The following is a 22,673-nucleotide window of genomic DNA, read 5'->3' on the forward strand; positions in this document are numbered from 1 at the left end:
AGCAGGAAATCAGTGAGCTACAAAGCTGATAGTGGTTGGAAACTTGGGAACTTGGAGGAGTGGGTGGGACAGCTGATCAGGTTTACCAACAGAAAAATGTCACTATCAGTTAAGGGCAAATGGAGAAATGGATCTGGTGAACTTCAGAAGTGGAAAGCTAAGTGAAAATCAGAGCTGTCAAACATGCCAACTCTCTCTCACCAACTAGACTGATGACTTGAACTGATTGCCTTGAAATATAATAAGTAGAAGCATTAGCTGCCTTTCCAGAAATGTTTGCATGGGAAAAGATGATTTGACATGGATTTTGTGCTTAGAGTAAATGTAAAGGATTATGTAATCAATTTTAGCCACTATAACAATAATACTGTGTAACAAATCAATCACTGTTCAGTGGCTTTAAGAAAACTAACCTGGACCTTGGATTTGGCAGTATGTAAAAACACCTAAAAAGATATAATCCCAAAAGTACAATTACAGAAGAAAACACTGGTAAGTTCATTAATATTAAAAACTTCTGCTCTGCAAAAGACACTGTGAAGAGAATGAAACCATAAACCGCAGACTGGGAGAACATGTTTTCAAAGTACCTGTCTAATAAGGAACTTGTATCCAAAACATTCAAAGAACTCTTAAATGTCAACAGGAAGAAAACCAAGAACCCAATTAAAAAATGAGCAAAAGATCTGGACATCTCACCAAAGAAGATAAGCAGATGGCAAACAGGCATATGAAAGGATATTCAAATCATATGACTTTAGGGAAAAGCAAATTAAAACAAAATGAGATGCTACTCTACACATTTTAATTCCTATGACTAAAACGCAAGTCACTGACATCACCAAACGCTGATGAGGGTGTGGAGCTACAGGAACTCTCATCATTGATGGTGGGAATGCATAACGGACACTTTGGAAGACAGTTCAGCTATTTCCTATAAAGCTAAACATAGGCTTACCATGTAATCCAGCAATCACACTCCTAGATATTTATCCAAATGAGTCATAAACTTAAGTCCACACAAAAACCTGTGCCCAAATGTTTATAGCAGCTTTATTCATAATTGGTAACATCTGCGAGCAACCAAGATGTCCTTTAATAGGTGAATGGATAAACAAAGTGTGGTACATGTATACAATGGAATATTATTCAGCAGTAAAAAGAAATAAGCTATCAGGAAAGGAGACTGGGAGGATGGGGAAATAGGAGAAGGGAATAAAGAGGTACAAACTTCAAATTATAAAATAAATTAGTCACAGGAATGGAAGTACAGCATAGAGAATATAACCAATAATATGGTAATATCTTGATATAACAATGGGGTAACTACATATACTATGGTGAGCATTTGGTAATGCATATATGATTACTGAATCACTATGTTGTACATCTGAAACCAGTATAGTCTCATTTATATTATACTATATTCCAGTAAAAAAGGGAAATAAGCATATACTATATTCTAATAAAAAAGGGAAATAAGCTATCCATCCGTGGAGAGACATGGAGTGATCTTAATGCATATTGCTATGTGAGAGAAGCCAGTCTGGAAAAAGCAAAATTATTAAGACAGTAAGAAGATTCATGGTTTCCAGGGATATGGGGGAGGGAGGGACATGGGGAGTATAGGGGATTTTTAGGACAGTGAAACTAGTCTGTATGCAACAGTAGATATATGACATTATGCATTTGTTGAAATCCATAGACCTGTACAACACAAAGAGTGAATGATAATGTAAAAATATGAACTTTAATAATAATGTGTCAACATTGGTCCATCAATTGTAACAAATGTACCACATTAATGCAAGATGTTAATAATAGGGGGGAGAAAAAGGGGGTGTACACAAGAACTCTGCTTTCTGCTGAGTATTTGTGTAAACCTAAAGCTGTTCTTTAAAAAAACTCTTGATTTTTTTTTTAACCCCAGCCTATATGTCTACAGGTCAGCTGTGGACCAACTGATCAAGAATGGGCTTTGCTAGGTGGCTTTGCTCCAAGCTGTGAGCCTGGCTGGGCTTGACATCTTATTGTGGGTTGGACTCAGGTCTACTCCGCATGTTCTCATTCTGACGCCCAGGCCAAAGGGGTAGCAGCTATGCAGGGGAAGCTCTTCTCATGGTAATGGCAAAAGCACAAGAGAGCAAACGCAGGCATTCATTGCAGGTCAGACCTCCACTTGAGCCAATTCTACTAAAACCCCATTGGTCAAAGCAAGTCACAGAATTCTCCAAAGTCAAGTGGTGGGAAATACCCATTATCTCTAGTGGAGGGAATACAGAGTCACCTGGCAAGGGGCATAGATACAGGGAGGTGTGAAATTTTCAAACATACTGGAAAGTTGAGTAATGAACCCCAAGAGCCCCTTCACCTAACTTCAATAATTAATAATATCTGGCAATCTCATTATACATTCCAATTCTTTAGTACCAAGGAGAATGAATACTTCCCAATATGTTCAGTGGAAGTCTGTGGCTTGCACTTCATCAGCATGGGCTACCTTCTCATTACTTGAACCAGTCAAGATCAGGAGACGATCAGATGAGCCAGGCCTGGATTCTGTGCCTCCTGCAACCAGGGTGGGTCAACCCCTTCCAAACCAATGGACTCCTTGCACCAATCTCATACAAACTATTCTAGAGAAGAGAAAAATAGAAATGCATTTCCCAATGAATCTTATGAGGCTAATGTAACCTAGATATAAAAATCTGACAAGGACATAAGAAGGAAAGGAAAGTACAGACCAACTTTTATCATAAGCATATAGGCAGAAATCCTAAAAATATTCAAGTCAAATCCAGTGATGTACTTTATATGTACATTTATATGTGTTTTATATGTATTTTTCAAATGACAAACCACCCTTGCATTTCTAGAATAACCATGTATAATAACATATACATACACACACACACACACACACACACAAGTTGATGCACTGTAGAACTGCAAGGGTGATTTGTCACTTGAAAATAAACTAATACACCATTTTAACAGGGGAAAAAAGGAGTAAATGTATCATTTATACATTCAGAAAAAGCATTTGATAAAATTCTTTTTAAATTTTAAGAAATACTCTTATCAAACTACAATAAAAAATTTTCTAAATTTGATAAAAAGTACCTACAAAATCTATAACAAACATCACACTTTAAGATGAATTATTGAAAACTTTTCCACTAAGATTTGGAATAAAACAAGAGTGCCTCCTATTCAGTATCACCCAGGAGGTCCTACATGATGCGATAAGAAAGAGGACTGAGGGCATAAAGAATGGAAAGAAGGAAGTCATGTAACATGATTATATACAGAGAAAATACAGAAGAATTAACAAACGTTTGGAACTGGAAAGGCTACTAGATAAAGTAATTTGCAATAGGTTAAAAACTCAATGATATTTCTATATACAAGCAACAAACAAGTAGAAACTGAAATTTAAATAATTTATAATAGCATCAAAAAATATCAAGTACCTAGGATTAAATCTAACAAAATGTGCAAGAAATGTTATTATACTGAAATTACCACTTCTCTATGCTGAAATCCAAAGGACATCATTAAGGTGAACTAAAGAAGACATCAGCAAATGGATTAATATGCCATGTTCATGAACTATGAGACTCACTATTGTAAAGATTTTGGTTCTCCTCAAGTTGATTTATGTATTCAATTAAATTCTAATCTAAGATTGTACATCAATAATACTTTAATAAAAAAATTCTAATCAGTATCCCAACAGGGATTTTTTAATGGAAATTGTTAAGTTGATTCTAAAATGCATGTGTAAATATACAAGACAAAAATAACTAAGACATCCTTGGAAAAGATTAATGTACACACATTTATACCCACTTGATTTATGATAAAGATATTCCAGTCCAGTGGGGAAAGAATGTGTCACCTGGGTATCCATATGGAAAAAAATCAGTCCTGACCCCTACATGGTATCATACACAGAAATATAGCCTGGATGACTATAGATCTAAGTATGAAAATTAAAATAATAAAGCTTAAATGAAGAAAAGAGAGGCATATATCTTCATGACTTTGGGGTATGTAAAGACTCTTAAATGGGATACTGAAAGCATGTAGTCATAAGGGGAAAAATCAAGCTTTAACTACATTAAGAGTAAGAACTTCTGTTTATCAAAAGACACTATTAAGAAGGTGAGAAGATGAATCACAGAGTAAGTGAAGATATATAAAATACTTATATCTGACCAGAATCGGGAATATATAAGGAATTCCTTTAAATCAGTAAGAAAAAGGCAAACACAAAATAGGAAAAAGACTTGATAAGCATTTCCCAAGTAAGCATCAGAAATGGCTCTCAAATAATTATGTGCAAAGGTGCTAAACATCAGCAGTCACCAAATCAAAACCACAATGTGACATCACTACCTACCCACTAGAATGGCTAAAATAAAAGACAGAAAACTCAAGTATTGGTGAATAAGAAAAGCAAATGGAACTTTCATACCTTGCCAGCAGGACAATAAATTGATAAAATAATTTGAGGGAACTGTTTGGCAGTATCTACTAAAGCCAAATATGCCAATTATATGACCCAGAAATCCCACTCCTAGGAATATACCAAACAGAAATGCATCAGAAGATGTGTATAAAAAGTTCTTTTTTAAGATGCATACAAGCAGTGTTATTTGTGATAGCTAAAAACAGAAAAAAACACAAATGTCCATCAACAGTGGATTGGATAAACACATTGTGAAATATTCATACAGTTGGACACTGTACAGCAGAATGGATGAACTACAACTACATGCACCAATGTGGATGAATCTCATGAACATGATATTTGAGCAAAAGAAACCAGACACAAAAGACTGCATGTTATGCAACCCTAATTCATACTGTCAGAGGTCAGAATAGTGGTAGCTGTGGTAAGGGGCAGTGACTGAAAAAATGGGGCTCAAGGAGGTTTCCTTTGGAGCTTACGATGTTCTGATTCTTGATCTGTGTGCTGCTTACACTAGTGTATTCCACTTCTGAAAATTCATTGAGCTCTACATTTATGATTTGTGTGCTTTTGCATATGTAGATTATACTTCAATAAGAAGGTGAAGGCAAAAACAAACATTGTGGAGTGTTAGAGAATAAGAGAAAAGCAGTCTTTAGTCAAAGTTGCTGTCTATTTATTTTGATATCTTTTCTGTATTTTTATGTATTTTGAATTGTAAAGACTGGACCATTCTTTCCTTGAAGGTGCTGGGCTGTAGAAAGATCATGCATCAGGGACTGTTAGAAAAGGGCATATGCTTCCTTAACCTTAAAGATATTCTTGCCTGTGGCGTAAATCAGTGTGTGACCAAAAGTGTGGTCTGACAATCAGTGCTGGTCTGCAGCTGTTTTATTACTAGACCACAACAACATTGAAAGCTTATGCTAGAATGTTGTCAGCATACTGCTTACTTCATCTGGAAAGTCTTGATCTGGAAAAAGAATATCAGGAACTATGTCAGCCTCATCTGATTGCCTACAAATAACAACAAAAATTTCCGTAATATTATTTGAAAATACACAGTGTTAGGTTAAAGATCCATATTGTAAACTTTAGGGCAACCAGTAGAATAATTTTTTATTATGATTTACAAATATAAATACAAATATATTATGATGTTTTACAAATACAGTTAGAAATTTTAACACTACTGAAACACTACTTGTCTCAGGACAAGTAGACAGAAACATCAGAAAGGATAGAAGTAAGTTACATTATCAACCTACTTGACCTAATTTTCATTCATAGAACACTCTACCCAGTGAACATTAAAATACCTATCCTCTTCAAGTACACATGGAACATTCACCAAGAGAGACCATATTCTGGGCCATACAAAGAGTTTTTTAATTGAAATCATACAAAATTTTCTGACTAAAGCAAAATTAAAATAGAGATCTAAAATGGGAAGTATCTGGCAAATTCCCAAATGTTCAGGAATTATACAACATTCTTCTAAATAACCCATGTGTCTAATATGATGTCAAACGGACAATAGAAAATATTTTGAACCAAATGAAAATAAAGAGAAAATATATCAGAATTTTGGACAAATAGCCAAAGCAGTGCTTAGAGAAAATTTATAGCACTAAATAAATGTTTACATTGGAAAAAAGTAAGATTTCAAATCAAGAATTCTAGCTGCCTTAGGAATCTGGAAAAAGGAACAAATTATGCCCAAAGCAAAGAGAGACCATAAGCAGAAAATGTTATGTCAGTGAAAACAGTAGAGTAAAATCAATGAAACCAAAGTTAGTTCTCATCATGAAAAAAGGAGAGAATACACAAATTACAAATATCAGAGCCTTCAGACACTAAAAATATAGCACAGGAATATGGTTAACATTTTTATGACAATAAATTTGATAAATTAGATGAAATTGACAGATTCCTTGAGAGGTGCAAGTGATCAAATCCCACTCAAAATGAACTAGATAACCTCAATATTCTTATATCCATTAAAAAAAAACTCTATTTGTATTTTAAAACCTTCCCACAAAGAAAATCCCAGGTTCAGATGGTTTCACTGGTAAATCTGAAAATGTTACACAATTTTATAGTGGATATTTTACATACTCTCAAAATGCAAAATTATAGAAATGGAGAATGGATTCATGGTTACCAGGAGGCAGGGATGGTGGTTGAATATGAAAAGATAACACAAGAGAGTTCTTTTATGGGGATGAAACAATTTTGAGTCTTGATTGTAATGGTAGTTCCATAAATCTATGTATAAGATAAAATTGCATAGAACTATACACACAAATACAAATAATTGTATGTTAAAAATGGTGAAAACCAAATAAGGTCCATATAGCTTAGTTAACAGAATTATACCAATGCTATTTTCCTGGCTTTGATATTGCACTAGTTATTCCATCAGGAGAAACTGGGAAAATCCAGGGGACTCTATATGTTTTTGCAACTTCTTGTGAAACTGTAATTATTTAAAAATAAGAAAAAAAAAATGAACCAAACATTAGTGAGCTGTGGAACAACTTCAACTAGCCTAATATATGTGTAATTGAAATCCCTGAAAGATGTGAGAGCAAAGAACTGAAAGAACATTGGAAGAAGTAATGGCCAAATTTTTCCACATTTGATGAAAACTAAACCTACAGATCAAAACCCCAAACAAACGCAAGCACAAGAAACATGAAATAAACCAATAAATTACACCAAGATATATTGTAATCAAATTGCTCAAAACCAGTGATAAAGACAAAAATCTTAAATGCAGAAAGAAAAAAAGACATTACGTACAGAGAAACAAAGCTGAGACTGGATTTCTCATCAGAAACAATGAAACTAAAGGAAACAAAAGCAAGTAAGTGGGACTATATCAAACTAAAAAGCTTCTACATAACAAAGGAAACAATCAACAAAATGAAAAGACAACTTACTGAATGGGAGAAAATACAAGCAAATCATAAATCTGATAAGGGGTTAATATCCAAAATATGTAAAACTCCTACAACTCATGGCAAAAAAAAAAAAAGTCCAACTAAAAAATGGGCAGAGGGTCTGAATAAACATTTTCCCAAAGTAGACATACAAATGCCAATAGGTACACAATAGATGCTCAGTATCACTAATCTTCAGGGAAATGCGAATCAAAACTACAATGAAATATCACCTGACATCTGTTAAAATGGCTATTACCAAAAAGACAAGAAATAACAAGTGTTGACAAGTTGAAAAGGGAACTTTTGTGCCTACTTGGTGGTAATATAAATTGGTGCAGCCACTACCGAAAACAAGATGGAGGTTTCTCAAAAAATTAAAAATACAACTACCATATGATCCAGCAATCTCAGTCCTGGGTATTTATCTGAAGGAAACAAACTAACTTGAAAAGATATATGCACCCTCATGTTCATGTGGCATTATTTACAAGTACAACATGGAATCAACTTAAGTGTCCATCAGTGGATGAATGGATAAAGAAGATGTGGTTTATATATACATTGGAATATTATTCAGCCATATAAAAGGAGGAAATCCTACCATGTGACCTCATGGATGGACCTTGAGGGAGTTATGCAAAGTGAAGTAAGTCAGACAGCAACAGACAAATACAATGTGGAATCTAAAAAATAAAATAAGATGAAAAAACAAATAGAGAGCAGATTGCCAGGAACAGGAGGTGGATAGTGGGAAAAATGAGTGAAGGCAATCAAAAGGTACAAACTTCTAGTTATAAAATAAGTCCTGGAGACATAATGGGCAGCATTAACTATAGTTTATAATACTGTATGTATATTTGAAAGTTGCTAAGCAAGTAGATCTTAAAAGTTCTCATCACCCAAAAAGATTGTTACTCTATGTGGTAATGTATGTTAACTAGACTTATCATGGTGATCATTTTACAAACACTGAATCATTTTGTTGTACTCTTGAAATTAATATAATATTATATGTCAATTATATCTCCTTAAATAGAAAAAAGAAAAAATGCAAGTGAAAAGACAGTGGAGCAACACCTTTAAAACACAGAAATAAAACACTATCTACCTAGAATTCTACTACCCCATTGAAAATATCTTTCAAAAACCAAGACAAAAATGAAGACTTTTTCAAACATACAAAACTGACAACATTCATTACCAACAGACCTATGTTGCAAGAAAGGTAAAAGGAACTTCTACACAAAAGAATGAAGAGTAACAAAAATGGCAGCAGTTCTCAACATATGTTCTGAGGAACTCCTGGTTTTCCCTTCCAGGAGATCTGCAAGGTCAAATTATCTTCATAATCATGCTAAGACGTTTTGGTTTTTTCATGCTCATTCTCTCACAATGTGTTTGCCAGAGTGTGATACAGTGACAGAATAAAGGCAGTGGCAGATATGAGAATCTAGCGTTAAGCAAGATACTCAAGAGATGTGTTTAAAATGTAGAACAGTGCAGCTCTTTTCCCAAATATTTTTGTTTTGAAAATTGTATTTTCTTTTTTTATTGAAGTAGAGTTGATATACAATATTATATTGGTTTCAAGTATGTAACACAGAATTTCAAGTTACTCACATTATTAAATCCTCACCCTAACTAGTACAGTAACTGTCAACATAGAAAGATGTTACAGAATCATTAGCTCTATTCTCCATGCTGCACTTCCACCTCCATGACCAAACTTATATTATGATTGAGATTTTGTGTCCCTTTATCCCCCTCCCCCTCCCCCAGCCCCTCCCCTATGATAACCACCAGTCATTTTTCAGTGTCTCTTGAGTCTACTGCTATTTTGTTCATTTTGTTTTGTTTTGTTTTTAGATTCCACTAATAAGTGATATCATCTGGCATTTGTCTTTCTCCACCTGACTTATTTCACTTACCATAATGCCTTCTAGGTCCATCCGTATTGTTACAAATGACAGGATTTCTTTCTTTTATGACTGAATAATATTCCACTGTATATTTATACCACATCATCTTTATCCAGTCATCTATTGATGGACACTTTGGTAGTTTCCACATCTTGGCTATTGTAAATAATGTGCAATAAACATAGGGGTGCACATATCTTTTCAAATCAGAGATTTTGTTTTCTTTGGGTAAATTCCTAGGAGTAGAGTTACTGAGTTGTATGGTATTTCTAGTTTTAGTTTTTTGAGGAACTTCCATACTGCTTTTCACAGCAATTGTACCAGTTGACATTCCCACAAACAGTGTAGGAGGGTTCCCTTTTCTCTAAATTCTGACCAACACTTGTTATTTCTTATCTTTTGAATAGTGGTCATTCTAACTGGTGTGAGGTGATATCTCATTATGGTTTTGATTGTCATTTCCCTGATGATTAGCGATGTGGAGCATCTTTTCATGTGACTGTTGGCCATCTGAATTTCTTCTTTGGAGAAGTGTCTGTTCAAGTCCTCTGCCCATCTTTTTAATCAGGTTATTTGGGGTTTTTTGGTGTTGAGGTGTATGAGTTCTTTACATATTTTGGATGTTAACCCTTTATCTGATAAATCATTTACAAATACATTTCTTCCATACTGTAGGATGCCTTTTTGTTTTGTTGATGTTGTCCTTTGCTGTACAGTAGCTTTTTAGTTTGATGTAGTCCCACTTGTTCATTTTTGCTTTTGTTTCCCTTGCCTGGGGAGACATGGCCAGAAAAAGATTGTGTATGTGGAAATTACATTTTCCATTAAAAACATGTTATTTATGTTAACCTGTAATCTCTTTCATTGCTATTTTTAAATTAATATATAACAATTTTTAAATTTTATTAATTTCTAATACAGTAAATATTGATAGAAATAATCCAGAAACAGAAAAAATAGAAATAAAAATCACAGAAATAGAAGCTTTTTAGCATCCTCAATAATTTTTAAGAGTATTTATGTATTCTTGGGACCAAATAGTGTGGGAGCTGCTCTCCCAGAGTAGCTGAGCATTTAAAGGGAGAATTGGTAACACACGGAGCCATGTGGGGGACAAAACTGAGAGAAGGACTTCAGAAATGGAGGCAGGCAAACACAAGCTGGAGGTGTACACAAAAGGGAGGAGGGGCAACAGCTCTGAGGAGATTATCTCTGGGGTGTAAATCATTTACCTGCTCACCAGGACCAGTTGTGCCTGACAAATATAATTGCCTGGTAACTTCAGCGATTAGTTGTCTTGAGACACAGATATGATTGCAGGTTATGGCCAAATTTAAAAATAATACCATTTATATTGCATCTGACACACCGGGACGTTGTCCAAGTCCCCAGTGGCATCATCATTCATGGTTACCTTTCTACCATAATGTATTTATTTTACTTACAAAGAAATTGCAGACTTGCAGGAGAAAGAATGTGGGACTTTGGATTCAGGTAGCTCTGGACTCAAAATCCTGCAAATCCTGCCTTTGTCTAGAAATTATTGTATAAGATCTTAACCACAGCAAGCTTACCCTGCTGAAGGTGCTTGGTTTGTTAACAAAAGGGCTGTGACTTCAGCCTTGGCTCTGATAATGTGGCTTCTCTCACCATAGCCCATTGTTTGAGCCATATTCTTCAGCCTTTCCAGGAAGTGTCAGAGCCACTCAGATTCTAGCAATAAATTCATTTTCTCTTATAGAGATAAATGAGGGTTCCAGTTCACCACATCTTCCCTAATACTTGTTGTGCTTTTTTAAAAATTAAAGCCACCCTAGCCAAGATTGATTTCCATTGTTTACAGGTAAAATGACTGGATAATCTCAAAATGAATTCAATCGTAAACACTTCATGGAAAACCTCACTATATAATGCTTCACCTTCCAAGCTGACAGACTACTTTTGACTTGTGGGAGGACAGAACAGTAAGAAGTCAGTATTGTATTACTCCAAGTAGCATTTGCCCAAGAGCCCATACTATGGAACTTTCCACACTTTTATAATGAATAATTCCTGAAAATATCTAGGCCCAATTTGTAAGTGCCAGCATTTGTAAAGGCTCTCTCCAGCTCCTGGAGTCCACGTATAAGTCAGGCCACAAGTTACAGGGAATTAATAAGTCCCAGGAGCAGTGTTTGGCCAATGATTGTTAGGAGCTGGTAGATAAATGGTCCAGCTGCCTCCTCCCTTAGGCTGGAGAGTCTTTTTTAAAATCTGAACTCTCAGTTTTAAAACTGAGATATAACTCGCATGCCATGAAACTCACACTTTTAAAGTATACAATTTTATATATTCACATATTTGTGCAAACATCACTCCTACCTAATTCCAGAACATTTTCATCATTCCAGAAAGTAACCCTGTACCTGTTTTCAGTCACTCCCCATTCCCAACTCCCTCTAGCCCCTAGAAACCATTAATCTACTTCCTGTCTCTATGGATTTATCTTCCTGGGAATTTCATACAAATGGAAGCATGCAATACATAGTCTTTCAGGATGAGTTTTTTTCACTTAAAATGTTTTCAAGATTCATTCATGTTGTAGCACTTATCGGTACATCATTCCTTTTTATTGCTGAATAATATTCCATTTTATGGATATACCACATTCTTTTTATCTATTCACAATTAGCATTTATATCTTTAGCTATTATGAATAATGCTGCTAAGAGCATTCATGAGCAAGTTTTTGTGTGGACATATATTTTCAACTCTCTTAGGTATATACCAAGGAGTGGAGGTGCTAGGTCATATGATAATTCTATGTTTAACTTTTTGAAGATATGGAAAACTGTTTTCCAAAGAAACTGTACCAAAATCCCCACCAGCAAAGAATGAGGGTTCCAATTCCTCTATATCCTCACTGACATTTGTTGTTATCCATCTTTTTCAGGATTAGCCATCCTAGTGAGTGTGAAGTGGTATCTCACCATGGTTTTGATTTGCATTTCGCTAATGACTAGTGATGTTGCTGTGGACTGAATGTTTGTTTCCCAAAATTCATATGCTAAAACCGTAATATAACGGTATTTGAAGGTGGGGACCTTGGGAGGTAATCAGGTCATGAGGGTGGAGCCCCCATGATGGAATTAATGTCCTTATTAGCAAAGGAAGAGAGCTAGCCCCCTCTCTCTCCATCTCTTCCATAGGAGGGTACAACGAGAAGACAGCCCTGTGTAAACTAGTGTGGGTAAAATTATAATAGTTCCAGAATATCTCACCTGGCTTTAGTACATCTGCATAACAACAGGCGCTCAAGGGTGGAGAGAAGTATGGCTTTAGTGCATTTGCATATCCTTAGGGATGGAGAGAAGTTCATCTCCATATCAATGGGTAATTGCCTGGGCAACCAAGGGCATGTCTGAACCTGGGAGTTTAAAGGGAGGGGCTGGCTTTCTTGCTGGCTTGCTTCTTCAGGAGTGGGGGAGAGAGCTGGCTCTGGACTGCAGCTTGTGAGCAATACGCACATTTTTAACTTTATTTCTCCCTTTGACGGATTTCTGTTTTTAGACGTATTTTGCCCCAGGATTTCCTTTCCCTGTGATGCCGGGGTTCTTGTTTGCGGAGCCGAAGAATGAGCTTAACAAACAGTCAAGGTAGGAGAGCAAGGTACAGGCTTTTATTTAGAAATAAAGTGAGAGAATAGAGCTCCTGGCTCACACCAGGAGGGGACAAGAGAGCCCGTGATGTTGCGTTGTCTAGGGGTTTTATAGGCAATTGAGGATTTTTCGAGAACATCAAAAAAAAAGACTTAGGGGTGTGGACTTGCATCACCTGCCCTGTCCTCAAGGTGAGCTGGGTCATAGTCTGATTGCCAGGGCTGACAGCAGGAGTCACCGGTTATGCTGATACCCTTGCAGAACACTCAGACATTCCAGGCCAAGTTGCTCCCGGCCTTTTGACCTTTAACTGATCTCAGTGAAGATGTCTATATTCTTAGTATCTTCCCCTAGAGAATTAGTGTGACCTTGACTTTGCATAATGCCTAACAGAGTTTCAATGGGGACTTCTTTGCCCATTGTTACATTGCTCTGACTATAAATATTCTGCCCTGCTTCCCCCGACCCCCCAGGTCCTCACCCTACTCTGACTACACCCGTGACCCCTGTCTCACCTGGACCTACAACCAGAAGAGGGCCTTCTCCAAATACCTGACCATGCTGGCCCCCTGATCACAGACTTCCAGTCTCTAACATTGTAGAAATAAATGTTTGTTGTTTAAGATACCTAGTCAATAGCATTCTGCTACAGCAGCTCAAACAGAATAAGAGATGTTAAACATCTTTTCTCTCATACTTGCTGACCATTTGCATATTCTTTGGAGAACTATCCTTGCCCTTTTAAATTGGGTTGTCTGTTTATTGTTGACTTGTATCTGGCAGGATAATTTTGAGGCACACGTTACACTGTTCTCTATTTGAGATTAAGACCCATTTGGTCACACTGATAATTTGCTTGATCACACCTCCTTTACTGGTACCTTCCCTTCTGTATTAGTTGGCTAGGACTACTGTAGCAAAGTCACACAGACTGGGTGGCTTTAACAACAGAAATTTATTGTCTCACAGTTCTGGAGACTGGAAGTCCAAGATCAAGATATGGGCAGTGTGGGTCCCTCCTGAAGGCTGTGAGAAAAATCCTGTTCCATGCCTTAACCTAGCCGCTGATGGTTTGCTTGCCATATTTGATGTTCTTTGGCTTGTAGAGGCATCACTCCAATCTCAGCCTCCATTTTAAGGAGGCTCATTTTAAGATGTTTCACCTGTGTGGATCTGTGTCCAAATCGCCCCCTTTTTAAAGACATCAGTGCTATTGGATTGGAGCCCAACCTGCTCCCTATGCCTTCATTCTACCTTAACTAACTATATGTGCAATATCCTCTTCCAAAATAAGGTCACATTTTGAGGTACTGAGGGTTAAGACTTCAACATATTAATTTGGGCAAGGGGACACAATTCAACCCATAACACCTTCCTTGCCTCACTTTTCTTCTCCCCAGTTGATGTTTCTTGACATCACTGCCCAGTAAACCACATGCCTTCAAATTCTCATCCACGGCCATCTGCGGCCTGCTTTCAGGGGAAAAGCCACTCGAACAATCAGGGTCTTCCTAGGTTTAAAGGCAAACATCCCTCCCAGGTCCTCTGGTCACCCCCTTGCAAACAAGGTGAAAACTTCCAGCGACACTCACCCTTTCTAAAAGGACCCAGGGTTTGGCCTGGAAATATGAACTCACTGGCTATTTTTCCTAAGAACTTAACATAACTAGGTAACTCTGGGGATGGGAGTCTTTGTCAATCAAGCTTTTGCACTTTATTTGGTGACATTTTTAAGTCATAAAAATGATTCAAATGAGGTAGGTAGATTAGAAGGAAAGATTTTTTCCAAAATTGTGGAGATTGGGTATGGATGCTGTTTAAAATCCTGGATAAAAATTGAACATGTCACTATTCACATCCAATGCCCACCACACATGTTTCCAATGAACCAGAGTTTTGAATTTCCCTAAACACACCAAGTTCTCATATATCCTTTGCCTGGGCTATTTCTTCCATCCCACCAACAGTTCATAGGTTCTCACACTCCCTTTAAGTTCCAGCTCAAATGTAACTTCTTACTTTAAATTATTCTCAATTTAGTCTAATTAGAGTGAATTCCAGGACCTGTGAGGCAGCTATTAGTCTAGATAGGCTGGTGGCCTGGAGCTCTTGGCAGCCATGTTGCCACCATATGGAGCCTGAGAACAAATCCAACACAGAGATGGGCAGACAGGAGAGATGGAGAGAAGCTGCATCCTGGGGATATCATCAAACTCCTGGATCAAACTATAGCAAGCCTTGCCAATCTCTTGACATTTCAATGTCATGTGCCAAAGTAGTTCACCTTCTTGCTTAACTCAATTCAAGTTGGTTATTGCTTTTTAAAAATGAATCCAGACTGATTCATTCAAAAGGTATGATCTCTGAGACATTGAAAGGAAAGGAGTGACACACAGCAGCAATTCACCGGAGAATTCCGCTTTATTAGGGAAAGGTGCTGGGTTATATAGGAAGGGGCATGGGGTGATTGTGGTGTCACTTCTACGGGGCTGGTGGCTATTGGCTAGGTGCTGGGATTAGGGGGGGCGAGGGGTGATTGGGCTTCAGGTGGCGCCGGCGGGAACCGAGGACCCGGAAGAGAAGCAGGAATTTCGCCATCTTATGGGTGGGGGCCCTTCAGACATGGCCAGGATGAGTGTGGGGACTCTCAGCCCTCCACGCCATCATAGCAGGAGTCTTAAAATGACAGCATTTAACTCCTATGTCAAGTCTCTTCAGGGTAGAACGTTTTGTTAATTAAGTCACATAATTTAGAAACCCCTTTTATGTTATAAGCTCAAAAACAATATTCTCTAATGTTTTAAACAAGAAATTTGAGGAATCTAACATTTTCACAGTATCTTGTGCTTAGTGACTATTTAACTAAAATCTCTGGATATGATTTTTCTACATCTTCAATTCTAGAATTTAGAACTAGAAGAGATTTTAAAGGTACAGAGCCTGCCTTTCTCGTTTTACACACAAGGAAACATTTGCACAGATGAGTTAAATGACTTTGCAAAGGTCATACTGTTAGCTAGTAGTGGAGCCAGAGGGACAGAACCCAGGTCTTCCAATTCCTATGCTTTTTCACCCTACTTCTCCCCTCAAGGCATCTAGCACCTCACTGTGCACATAGGAAGTATCCACTCAATTAAGAAATGATTAATCACCTACAGGGCATGCTGCTCAACTCAGGTGAAAGTCTAAGAGCATCAGCTATGAAACTTTTCCAGAAGGACAGGAAAAATGTTTGAAGAACCTCCTACCTGCAGGATTCCTGAGCTTGGGTGGCCTGCATCAGCCCTGAGCGCGCTTAGGGATAGTAGCTGAGATCTCAGGCAAACTGGCTACTTGCAAATCAGAGATGATGCCTCCAGGGCTGCCACCAAGGGAAGCACACATCCTGGTGTGACTTGGTCTGATCTGGTTCCTTCCCCAAGCCACTGTCCTTTACTGGTGCTTTGCCAGGAGACTGAAAGAACTGGACCTCTTGCTCTGAAATAGTAACTTTCTTGTCTTTTTGGGAAAAAAATACATGATCATCTTTAAGACTTCTGGTGTTTAGATGGAAAACAAGCTGGCCTAATACATGTCCCACATGGAAGGATTTGTTGTTCTTAAGTCCCTCTTTCCTCTAAGAGAGAGGAGATTACAACCCTCCTGATAAAAAGTCCTCTCTGTCAAAGCTACAGCATCCACCTCAGTAACCAAAGGCTCAGAAACAGACTGGACTTCAGATGTGACAATCAGCCCCACTACAAAAGGCTTTGTGCTTGGCTCTTACAGCCCCCCTCCCCTCCCCATTCTACTCCATTCCTCACTTAGGGCTCAACTCACACAAACAGTGCAGATAGAGAGGAAAAATGTGGTCTGGTACAGACTCAATCTCCAGAATTGCCTGGTGTGCAACCCCCAAATCCTTTCTTTTTGTTCAAGTCCCTGTGGGAGCTCACAAACACTCCCCAGTAGCCACAGTGGTCCTTCTGTGACCCATAGCTCTGGTCCCCCTCACCTGCTCAGGGTCCCCATGCTCTGTACCAATCCCTTCCCTGCTATGCTGCTGTCTCCCTTCCTGCCATAGCTGCTGCCCCTGTCATTGCTTTCCTGGTGTCACGATGGCTTGTCCTAGCCACCCTTCTGCCTGACTCCAGCAGTCACTGCTCTGCCTCTCGGAGCCTCTGGCTCATTGTCACCAACAGATTGTGTTTCATGAAGTATCTCCCTCTCTTTACAGAAATGCAACACCAGGCACCTGGTAGGTTGGCCTGGAAGGTGAGGTGAGGGGCGCTGCCAAGGAGAGCACACAGCACTATCCTTGCACACCAGTGCCCATCTGGTATTATGGAGGGTATTCCTTGCTCATCAGGTACCCCCAGAGGGCTAAGGAGTAGTATGACCGAATTACAGAGTGACCTGATGATCCTCACATAATGTCCCAGTTACATAAGGATCTTCATCTCTGGGTCAGCTTCAACCAGCCAACCAGCCAGCCAGCCAGCCAGCCGTCCAACCATCCATCCATCCATCCCTCCACCCATCCATTGTTCAGTGAATATAAATCACTGATAAACATACATCATACATAAGGCAGGCTGTTCTAAGAACTAAGAATACAGCTGGTATAAGACAAACAAGGCCTCTAGGCCCTTAGAAGCTTATTTTCCGGTAAAGTGAAGTAGACAATAAACAAGTGTACAAACAGAATGATTTAACCGAGTGGTAAGTGTACCTGAATAACTAAACTGGCACAGAGAGCAAGGGAAGGGAGAAACCCATACTTTGAATCAGGCTTAGGGAAGGCCTCTGGGAGGAGGAGACCTTTAAACAAATGCCTCACCAAGAAGGGTCCGGACACACCAAGATCCTGGGAAATAGCCCCAGGCAGGGGACTGGCTGTGTAGTTCTGAGGGCCTGAAGGAACTTTGCCTGTTCAGAATGATGACACATCTTGAGTGAGAGGGAGCACGGCTTGGGTGGGGTAGGACAGGCCAACAGGAACAAAGCACAAAAGGCTCTTAGGCCAGGTGTGGAGTGGAGGCAGAAAGCAGTGGGGTCAGAGGCTCTGCTGGGAAGGCCCCTCTGGCTGCTCCCTGCTGGTGGACCACAGACAGAATGCTATGGCAGGAGAGAGGAGCATGGCATGCATCAGGTGACACTGTGAACAGGGGAGAGGGGACAGATTCAGGGTATATTTTTAGTATAGGGACAACATGATTGCCTTAGGAACATATTCTAAAGACTTTCAGCAGTCCTCTGCGCCATGCTTTGTAGCAGCTTCATCACTTACCTTGCAAAGAACCTAAGGCAGAGACTGTCCAAACTTAGGTTCTGGCGGCTGTTGTAACATTTCACCACCAATTTAGTGGCTGAAAACAACACAAATGTGTCACCTTACAGCTCTGGAGGTCGGAAGTCTGAAATGGGTCTCAGGAGGCTAAAATCAAGGTATCAGTAGGGTTGGAGCGCTGGTTCCTGGAGGCTCTGGGTAGAATCGGTTGCCAGCATTTAGAGGCCGCCTACATTCCTCCATCCTCAAAGCTGGCACTTGCACTGACCCAGTGCCTGCTTCCACTGCGGTCAGCTCTCCTTCCCTGACTATCCTGCCTCCTGCTGTCATTTATAAGGACCCTGGTGATTGCATCAGCCCCGCCGGGATAATCCCAGATCCTTTCCAACCCTGAGATTCTTAATTTTTTCACCTTTGCCCAGTCCCTTTTGTCACATAGGGGAACACATTCACGGGGTCTTGGAATTAGAATGAGACATCTTTGAGGGGCCACTGTTCTGCCTACCACACTCTTCAAAGATTTTTTTCCCTTGCTGCTTTGTTAATTGTCATATTTTACCGTATCTAAAGCTCTGACATTCTTTCAGTTAGTTGTTCATTCCTCCCTACCTCCCTTCCTTTATTCAACAACCATTTTCTGCACACCTACTATGTGCTGAGCACTCTGTCAGGGATTGTCGGGAGACAACTATGTATCCAGACTCTACCCTCAAGGAGTTTACAGTCGGCTTTCCTGAACAGTCTTGTCACTGGTCCAGTTAACATGAGGTGGCTGTCGGGATAGGGTACTGCACATGAGGCAGGCACCTCAGGAGGCAGGTACACGTTACGTCAACTGATTCACTAACAGCAAAGAGTGGGGGCCAAGACTGAAGACCTAGTTTTCAGGAAATGTAAGCCTCACTCTCCCTGAGTGGGCGCTGCTGCCACTGTGGCTGCTCACGGGCTAACTCAAGGGCTAACTGGGAGTAGCCACCATCTCTGACTTCTCTCCCCACCTCTCCAAGTGTAGCTTTCTGGAAAACATCTGAGCCATTTCTTGGCACATGTTCCCACAAACCAATCTCAGGAAATGCTTGACAAACACTTGGCCCCCAAAGACTCCTTATCTCTTAGAGATACATACTGAAATATTTATAGATGAAATGATACTAAGTCTGGGATTTGCTTCTGAACAAAACATGTGGGAGAAAGTGGGAGGGTATAGATGGGATAGGCCTAGCTGTGAGTTAATGATTGTTGAAGCTGAGTGATGGGAACATGGGGGTTCATCATACTATTCCATTTTTATGCATGTTTAAAATTTTCCACAATAAAAAAAGTTAAGGCAAAAAAGCCCCCATATTTCACCTTATGTCATTGAAACAAACTTAACATTTGGATATATTTTACTCTCTAAATAATTGCCTAGATTTACAAAATAAATGCAGGCATATGAATATTTGACAAGTCATTTTTAATAGTCACTGGAGTCACAACAGGGAAGAGAAAGTGGTAGATATCTGGCCTGCTGCTTGTCTTGAAACAGTAATGGTCCTGTTCTCCAGGGAAGAAACACATAAAACTCTGAAACATTATTCCAGTAATTGGATTCAAAGGGCTAAAGATACCATCTGGGAGAAGATAGTTTAACTTGATTAAGAGATAATTATAGTTCTTTATGATGGTGGTGCTGAACTGGCTTGACCTGTCTCAGAACTTTCATACATTTCATTTCCAGGCATCATATTAACATTAGAATCCCTTTGAATCATGACACTGCAGTTTTCAGTCTCAGTAAAAGTCTGAGAAAAACAACTATGAAATGGATAGACTTCTTTGGAATGTCTGTACCTGCCTTTTCAGCATTCCTGTGAGGCAGTGTTACATAGTGGAAAGCACAAGCTTTGAAGCAAAGAAACTACTTGACTTTCATCTCAGACACCTGCTGTGTGACATTGAGCAAATTGCATAACCTCACAAGCCTCAGTTTCTTCATCCATGAAATGGGCCTAATAATATCTACTTTGCAGAGATGTGAGGATTATGAGTAATGTATGTCAAATGGCTTTCCCAACAGACACTCAATTAGGTAGCTTATTGCATTATAATTGCATATTCCTCTTTACCCTACTCCACATCTCCTAATATATGTATAGCACATAGTAAGAATGCGACAGATGTTTTTGGATTATATTAAACCTTGAGATGGTAGATAGAATTAGTGGGAGGAAGTATCCAGACCACGCCAGGGACCTCCCTTTGCAGGTCACTCTTCGTTATGAGAGTTTCTCCACTCAACTGCTTAAGCCAGAAAATAAGAACCCATTTGTGACATCTCCCTCTTCCTCTTTCTCACATCTAATCAATCACCAAATTCTATATATTTAAGCTCTCAGTTATCACTAGAATCTATCCACTTCCCTTAAATCCTACTGCTACCATCTTAGTTCAAGACTGTCTTCCCTTTACCCTGGTCTAAAACAAAGTCAGTTCTCCTCGTATCTGTTCTTACTCTATAATCCTCTCTCTTCATTGTAGCTGGAGGTATTTTTTTTTCTTTTTTTTAAATTATGGATCTAATTAATTTAAAAATACAACTATTCACAAAAGTAGAGAGTATAATAAACTTCCATGCACCCATTGCAGTTTCAACAATAATTAATGAATAGCTCATTTGATTCATATGTATCTCACTCATTTTCTCCAATGTTTTTGGATTATTTGAAGCAAATTCCAGAAGTCATAGCTTTTTGGGGAGGTCTTTTCATACAATCAGAATAAAAGTCTAAATCTTCACATAGCTTCCATGATCTGATCCCTGTTGATTTCTCCAACTGCAGATCACAATTTGCTCTTTTCCATCCTAAGACCCAGCCAAAGCAGCCTCCCCTCAATTCCTCCAGCATTTTATGTTGTCTCTTTGGTCCTGAAGCTTTCAGGCTGGGGTCTTATCAGTTCCCAGAAAACCCGTCCTTTCCCCTCTTCCACCCTCATTGCTGAACTCCAGCTACTCCTGCATCTGCTGGTGCCTGCACATCACTTCTCCAGAGGCCTCTAGGCTAAGTTTGGGTGCCCTTATCAGCTCTCAGCACCCTGTCCTTCTCCTCCTCTTGTACATACATCATTTTGTAAGTAGTTAGGCAAAGTTGTGTTCCCTGGTAAAGATAAGTTCTGTAGGCATAAGAACTGTGTCTGTTTTATCCCCTGATGAGACACCCAGAACACAGCTCGACACCTTCCTTATAGGAGGCACTTAATAAACATTTATTGAATGAGGTCCCTAAGAAAGGGAAATACAGAAGCCACACCCATTCCATGTTACAAATTGCTTATAGACCAGTGTCCTAAACCTTTTATAAATACAAATGCAATGCTCAGACCTTTAATTGTAAATGTATTTTGTTATATTCAATATGACTTTTTAAAAAAGATTATGAACTGTATTGTGTTTGACACTGAGGATTCAAAAATGAGTAATACATGGATCCTACCTTCAAAGAGCTGAGTCTCCTGGAAAAGGCGGTTATTTAATTATTTGAAAAATTGTAATTTCTCATATTTTATACATAATATTTAACTAGCCAGAGAATCTGTAAAGTGTCAAACAACTAAGCACAAACAGGAGTCCTCTGTAAGAACAACAGCTAACACTGCTGGGGCCCTTCATTTGAGCCAGGTATGGTAAAAGCATATTTCACTTGTGATTTCATTTAACCCTTATCATACCCATTGAGATATGCTTTACTGTTCCCATTTTGTGGATTTTTTTTAACTGCCAAATCATTTAAAACTTAGGTTATTCTAAGTCCCCCAGGATTTAAAACCAGGTAGTCTGACTCCAGAGAGAGCACCCTACAGTCTATGCTGGGGCTGACAAGTACTTTGAGTACTGCTGTAAGAAAAAATAAAATAAGACACTTTGCAGTTCATCAGTGCTTGCACTTGGTGTCCAGGTTTCAGAGCGATGTGCACATACTTTCATAGGAAAAAAGCACCAGTCAAAAAACCTGCTACTGGTAAAGCCAGTTCCTGTGGGCACATGGCACTAACCATTGAATAGGGACTTTGCACCAAATCTTGCCTTTAAGGAAATATAAACTAGAAACTCTCAAGTTGTAAAAGTACTGCCTGCAATGAACTTGGCTGTCTTTTCAGCCAAATTGAAAGCTCCATGCTGTTTTCTTCATTGTACAGTATTTCCTGTCTCCTTATCATCTAGAGATGGGTTTTGGACAAAAGGAATTTTATTATATTTTAAAAGAGAGAAATTGTTAGGGCAAATTGCATGTGTGGGCCCTTAACCACAAAAAGAGATTTTGTAAATACACATTGGGGAATTTGTAACTTTTTATTAAGGAAAATTTCCATCATAAACAAAAGTAGACTGGATAGTATAATAAAATCCCCTGTACCTATCACTCTGCTTCAACAGTGATCAAA

The sequence above is a fragment of the Manis pentadactyla genome, chromosome 1 (assembly GCF_030020395.1).
Source record: "Manis pentadactyla isolate mManPen7 chromosome 1, mManPen7.hap1, whole genome shotgun sequence".
In the NCBI taxonomy this organism is placed as follows: Eukaryota; Metazoa; Chordata; class Mammalia; order Pholidota; family Manidae; genus Manis; species Manis pentadactyla.